At 38.4% G+C, this 6,606-nt stretch overlaps 1 pseudogene; it reads right to left on the bottom strand.

The window, feature by feature from the left end:
* Nucleotides 1–4,604: 4,604 nt before the first annotated feature.
* On the bottom strand, nt 4,605–6,228 carry LOC111470723 (annotated as a pseudogene).
* Between the last annotated feature and the right edge of the window lie 378 nt (nt 6,229–6,606).

Genomic DNA, 6,606 nt, shown 5'->3' with positions numbered 1-6,606 from the left:
AGTAGTGGGCTCACATAGAGTCTTAATGTCAGCATTAGAGGAGCCATGGTCCTCTCCCGCGCCATTTACACCATTAACCAAGGCAACCAAAAACAGAGACAACAACCCAACCAGGGCAGCCTTATTGATCTTGCATCCACCGCTATCATACGCCATGTTTCTTCGCTACAAATCTCAAAGCTGTTTTTTTATTATTATTTTTTTTTTTGTTTTGTTTTCTTGGGTAATAGAAGATGGGAAGTTGTTGCCTTAATTCCTTTCTGTTCAACAAATGACCTGTTTTTATATGAGAAGAATTTCTAAATTGAAGTAAATATTGTTAAGAGTTCGGAGCATTCTGGGCCAATCATTTTTACTTTTTTTTTTTTCTTAAATAAAATTTTATTATCTGAATTTAGCTGTTTTTTGCTAAACTTAGGCTTAATTTAGTTAATTTTTGCTAATTTTGTGTTCAAAATCTTCGTTGATTATGCTAAACATTTAAATTAAGTTTTTTTTTTTATTATTATGAGTAATTATTTGTTATTGAGTAGAAGTTCATTAACTCGAATAAATTTGTGATGCATAAAAAAGACAACTTATTACTAAATAAATCTGAAGGTTTTGAAGCGTAAAGATCCAACAAAAATGAATATTAACATTTACTTGTTTAGGATTGATAATGAGACCTTTAACTTTTACTTGTGAAAAACAAAACTACTCATTTTTCTTTAATTGTCCCATAAACTACTCAGGCGTCAAAAGTCGTTAATAATATAAAACTAAGTTGAGCTTAACCAGTTTAGAACTAAAAAAATTGATGCTTTTACTTCTCCAAAATAAAAGTTAACTTTAATATTTGATATAAGAAAAATAACAATAAGTTTTCGAGTAAGGTTTTGATGGTCGATAAAAATGTTAAGATATCAATTTCTTTAGAAACATTGAGACGTAATCGATTTTATCGGTTCCTAATATTTCATTTCGTTCGAGAGATTTTTCCTTTCAATTTTCAAAGCTTAGCTCTCGGAAGCTCCAGCTTGGCGATGGTTCCAAAATGAACTTCATCAGGGCCATCTTCTATTCTCAAGCTATTCTTAAGGTCCTTGCAGCAGCCCAGAGATGGGCAAGAACAGTGTCAGAAGATAAGCCACCTGCACCATGAACTTCCATTGCCATGTCCAGAATCTGCAATGCCATATTGGTTGCTGCAACCTGTGTCATGTTTCACCAAGATATTAATGGAGACGTGGTCAAAAAAAGAAAAAAACGAGAAAGGAGAAGGGTAGAAATCTGTTAAATGGTTAACAAAAAATGAACGATATCGTGGTAACTAAGATGTTTGTAAGTCCAAAAGAACGACAATTAGATAGGTTGGCTTTTCGTTCAATATTCTAGTCATTCTTCTACTCCAAAGATAGGTTTAAAGCATTTATGAAAGGTTATGAACTTAAATAACTTCGATTAGATGTAAGAAAATTTACCTTGGCCATTGCAATCGTCCCATGTGCTTTCTTGTTTCCTAGCCGATCTAACTGATCAGCTGCTTCCAAGACTAGCAATCTCGTTCCCTCAAGTTTCACGCGACACTGACACAAAAATAGTCATTCTCTCAAAAATTGTTATAGATTTTGGGGGGCAATCATGTGGCTACTATATCCAAATATTGGCATTGTTTGAAAGGAAGGAACCCTTCTCAGTGTCACGGTCCTACATTTTATACCGTGTGGCATCGTGATCTTGACACGCTCACGACTAGCCTTAAGGGGAACAAGCCCTATATAATTTTTTGCCCCGGCTTTGTGGCTTTGTCGGACCTTAGGCGAAGTTTGTCTTCGTCAATCAAATATCGCTTGTGCGGAATCAAGCTTGTTCAACCACACACGCCGCTTGCACGTGCATGTTCAACCGTCTGCGACACATCCGACTTGCCTCTACACTAGGCCAAGTCATTCGGCTCGACCTTGCCTCTGCTCGGGCCAAGGTATCCCAATGCAACGTCGCATCTCATCTTGTCATCTCGATCCCTATCGACAGGGTCCATATGTCTTGACGCCACCTCGAGTCTCGGGATGTCGTCGGCCATCATAACTCGCTCAGTCATGTCATCGAGAATGTGTATGCATGTCTTTCATCTCATCGAGACTTCTCGAACATCCATCCATCCGGGTTCTATCAAGACATTGGCCCTCCCGTGCCCATGCCGAGTCATTTATGAATACCGTACCGAATAGCGGGTGTATGTAGCAACCTCCAACACGCGGGCTAGGCGCAATACCGGCACACCCGTGCCGTCTGGTACTGTCCTTCAAAAATCCATTTCAAAGGAAATTGCCCGAGACACTCGTCTTGGTACGCTCGCCCACATTGTGACACACGTATGTGCCATAGGGTAGCTCACTTAGGCCACAGGACCTAGGGGTGGTGGAGAGCTAACACCATGGTACTCCTACAGTACCTTTTGAGTCATTTTCAATCTTTCAGGCGTAGACATGATTTTGGTGAACGGTCATACTGTGTCGTGCATTTTTCGTCTAGTGTTCGATTGACCCCAAACTTTGTGAGCATTCATATTTCATACGGACGGACTTAACTCCCGAATCGCATGCCCAAATTCCTTTTGAAACCCCGACTTTTTGAGGTTAAGGCCTGGGGCCCTACCCAGCCCATCAACAAGCCTATCTTTGCTCTCCATGTCTATTTAATGTCTTTGTCTTGCTTATGTCTCAACTTGTCTTCAATGCCCACTTCGTGTGGTGGTGTGTTGGATGATGCATCGTCCTCCTCGATCGCATCATGACACTCTTCTATATTGGCCAGCATATGGCCAGATGGACGTCTCTTGAGGGACGCCACTTTGCTTGTCATGACGCGAGGGTCACAACCTACTCTCTTTATAGTATGGTTGTGACATTCTCCCCCACTTAACTTAGTCATCATCCTCGATGACTTACTCGGGCACAATTGTATTGCAGATTGTGACATTCTCCCCCACTTAATTTAGTCATCGTCCTCGATGACTTTCTCAGGGCACATTCGCCCCACTAATTGTGAAATTCTCCCCTACACAATCTCGGCATCGTCCCGATGATGATCCAAACTCTCTGACTGTTGCCGACTCGACTCGATGGAATTTGTTGTGTTTCATAAAGGTATAAAATTATTAAGCACCTGACTATCTTTTGTCATAATGCTCATCTTGCTAACGTCTTCCGTCAGCTTGGAGACAAGTTCGAGTGGATGCTTCTGACTTCTCTTTTGTCATATGGCACCACGACTCTTGACTTGGTCAATTGTTGGGTGAACTTGCCTCTAGATGCTTCTGACTTCTCTTTTGTCATATGGCACCATCTTTTGTCATATGGCACCACGTCCTGACTCTTGACTTGGTCAGTTGTTGGATCTTGCTGACGTCTTCCGTCAACTTGGAGACAAGTTCGAGTGGATGCTTTTGATTTCTCTTGTCATATGGCACCACGACTCCTGACTTGGTCAGTTGTTGGGTGAACTTGTCTATGCTTCTTATTTCTCTTTTGTCATATGGCACTAGGTTCTTACTCTTGACTTGGTCAGTTGTTGGATCTTGCTGATGTCTTCCATCAGCTTGGAGATAAGTTCGAGTGGATGCTTCTGACTTCTCTTTTGTTATATGGCACCACGTTCTGGCTCTTGACTTGGTCGGTTGTTGGGTGAACTTGTCTCATGTTGAGTTCTCGGTTCACATAATTTAATTCTTTTTATAGATTCATCTATAATTCTTGGATTTTCGAGACCAACCTTCTATTTATAACTTCGGGAATCCCATAAATATTATCACATAGATCAATTCTTTTTTGAATTTTGAACTTGTCTCAACTTTGGCACTACTCTTACTTTTTTTTTATTTTCTTAAAAAAGTCAATCTTAAAATAAATTAAAATACAATTTTAGTCCTTTTTTAAAATTTATGTTTATGTTTAAATGTTATGTTTTCTTTTTTTAATAATTCATTATAACTAAATCAATGGGTTAAATAACCATTAACAATTTTTCATATAATAAAGAAAAAATGTCCATATTTTCATTTTTATTGAAAAAATTATTACTAGATTCATTTTTTCAGCCATACCGTTAACGCTACAATTTTATAAAGTATTCTACCTAGTTTAACAACAGCTACCCAAATCGAAGCGGGATGAAGGGCAATGACACGAAATGCACGACGCGTCGGAAAAATATGGGTAAGTATATTTCCAGACAAACCCGTTACACTAAGACCCACAAAAACACACGAGTTTAGGAAAGGATCCCCGAATATTAGGTAGCTATTGTTAGACCCGGTAGAATACTTTATGAAATTGTAGTGTATAATAATTTAATCTGTATAATGATTTAGTCTCTCCAAAAAAAAAAAAAAAATATTATTAAATTTTTTTTTAATTATAACCTAATTTAAACTACAAATATTAAATCATTATATTCTCAAAAAAGAGAAAGAATTGTTTAATTCAAAATCTCAAAATGAACTATAAATTAATGTTTTTAAATAAATTTTGTCTGGTTCCTTGGTTTTAGACCATTGTAGGAAACTCCGGTGCGCCTAATCTAGGGATTACCACGAATAAACAATCAAAAAGGTCTTGGTTTTAGATTTTCATCATGCCACCAGTGTACGGTATTCGGATGCTCTTGATCCAAGAATCACCATGAGTAAACAACGAAGGGGTAAAATTGATGGTCTATTTTGCTGTGATCTCTTTAATTCCCTTCCACTTAACTCTATTTTCTTTTGCTGCTCCAGGTCCTTTGTTATCGAACTCTGTAAAACAAAGTCCTGAGAGTAGAATCATCACTCCATCGCATCTAACCTTCAGGATGGATCAAGTCATCGATTTGGCATTGCATGATTATGATTCTTGAATACCACTTCCATGGGCAACCAAGGTAGGACTTACTGGTATGGCGAATGGGGTAGAACTCAGGGTTGGAAGAGATGGTGCAATTTTGGAGGATGATACCGGTGGGCTCTTTACTCTGGGTTCGACCTTGGGCAGTGACAAAGCATGATTGATTCGGCATTGGCTTCCTCACTAAGATCTTACCGTTCTGTAGACAGAAGCATTGTCAAAGATAAAATCAATCAATGGTACCGGAGATTGTGCAATCTCGGTAGAATTGACGGTGAGCATGGGGGTAGAGAGTATCTTGATAGTCGTCCATTCTACAATTGTAGAAGATTGACATGTCAGATTGAACTCGGAGTGCCACAGCCTGGTGTTTCTCAGGCCCAGTTGAGTTATCGAACCACAAGTCTTTTTCGATGAAGTTGGATCCGACCGCCGCTGTTAAGAATATGCAATCATGTTAAATTCACTTATTGAATTCGTATGAATATGACTATAAATTAGATGACAACTTACCAAAGGTAGCACTTTTGAATGTGGTTGTCCCATCAACGACATTCTTGCTACCTGTGATCTTGGTCTTAGTCGGGCCGTCTCCAATCACCATGACATAGGTCATTTTTTTGTCCACCATCACTTGCTCTTCATAAACTCCTTCCTTCACATAAATCACAAAGGTTGTATTGCTCTTCAATGGTACCTCTTTAAGGGTTTCAGTTATTGTCTTGTACTTGCCACTTCCGTCTTTAGCCACCACCACATCCGCCTTGATGTTAGCTCCAGTGGCCTCGAGTAGCCCTCACCTGTTGCTCACCCAAGATGGCTCTTCCTCTTCTTCATTGGATTCTTTTGTTCGAAGTTGTCGTTTGTGGCAGTCCTAGCTTCTGTCACAAAGAGCTCACAAGGGATGTAACCTCACCCACCATCACAAGTCCATTGGCGGTCATTTCTTTTGACGTCTTCAACAAACTCTTCATCTTTTCACCAGTATCGCCAAGAACATTCTCGAAACCATCCAAACAAGTTTCTTGATATGTCAATGCACCGTTCAACCAAATCTTAAGATTCCCAAGATGATCATTCATTTTGTGTAGACTGATATGTCAATGCACCGTTCAACCAAATCTTAAGATTCCCAAGATGATCATTCATTTTGTGTAGACTCAAGAACATTAAATGAATTTTATTATTTTCTATTACAATTGAAAATTATTCTGCCAAGTCTCATCCTACTTCAATGGAAAAGACTTGTGGTTCGATAACTCAACTGGGAGAAACACCGGGCTGTGGCACTCCAAGTTCAATCTGACATGTCAATCTTCTACAATTGTAGAATGGACGACTATCAAGATACTCTCTACCCCATGCTCACCGTCAATTCTACCGAGATTGCACAATCTTCGGTACCGTTGATTGATTAACGCTGATTTTTCATCGCTACAATGTTTAGGATTGATAATGGGACCTTTAACTTTTGTCATGATGATCGTTAATGCATAACAATTTAATCGGTATAATAATTTAGTCTCTCCAGCAAAATAATTTTATTTTAAAAAATTATTATAACATATTTTAAACTAAAGATCTTTTGCGTATTAAAATTTAAAAATTAAATATCTTACTAACAAAAAAAGAAAAAAAAATCTTAAAATGAGCTCATTGTTTTATTCAAAATCTTAAAATGAGCAATAAATTAATGTTTTTATACATAATTGTCGAGAATTCTAGGAGTTCTATTCCCTTG

Source organism: Cucurbita maxima, unplaced genomic scaffold (genome assembly GCF_002738345.1).
Source record: "Cucurbita maxima cultivar Rimu unplaced genomic scaffold, Cmax_1.0 Cma_Scf00047, whole genome shotgun sequence".
In the NCBI taxonomy this organism is placed as follows: Eukaryota; Viridiplantae; Streptophyta; class Magnoliopsida; order Cucurbitales; family Cucurbitaceae; genus Cucurbita; species Cucurbita maxima.
This window is presented reverse-complemented; position numbering and strand designations above follow the sequence as displayed.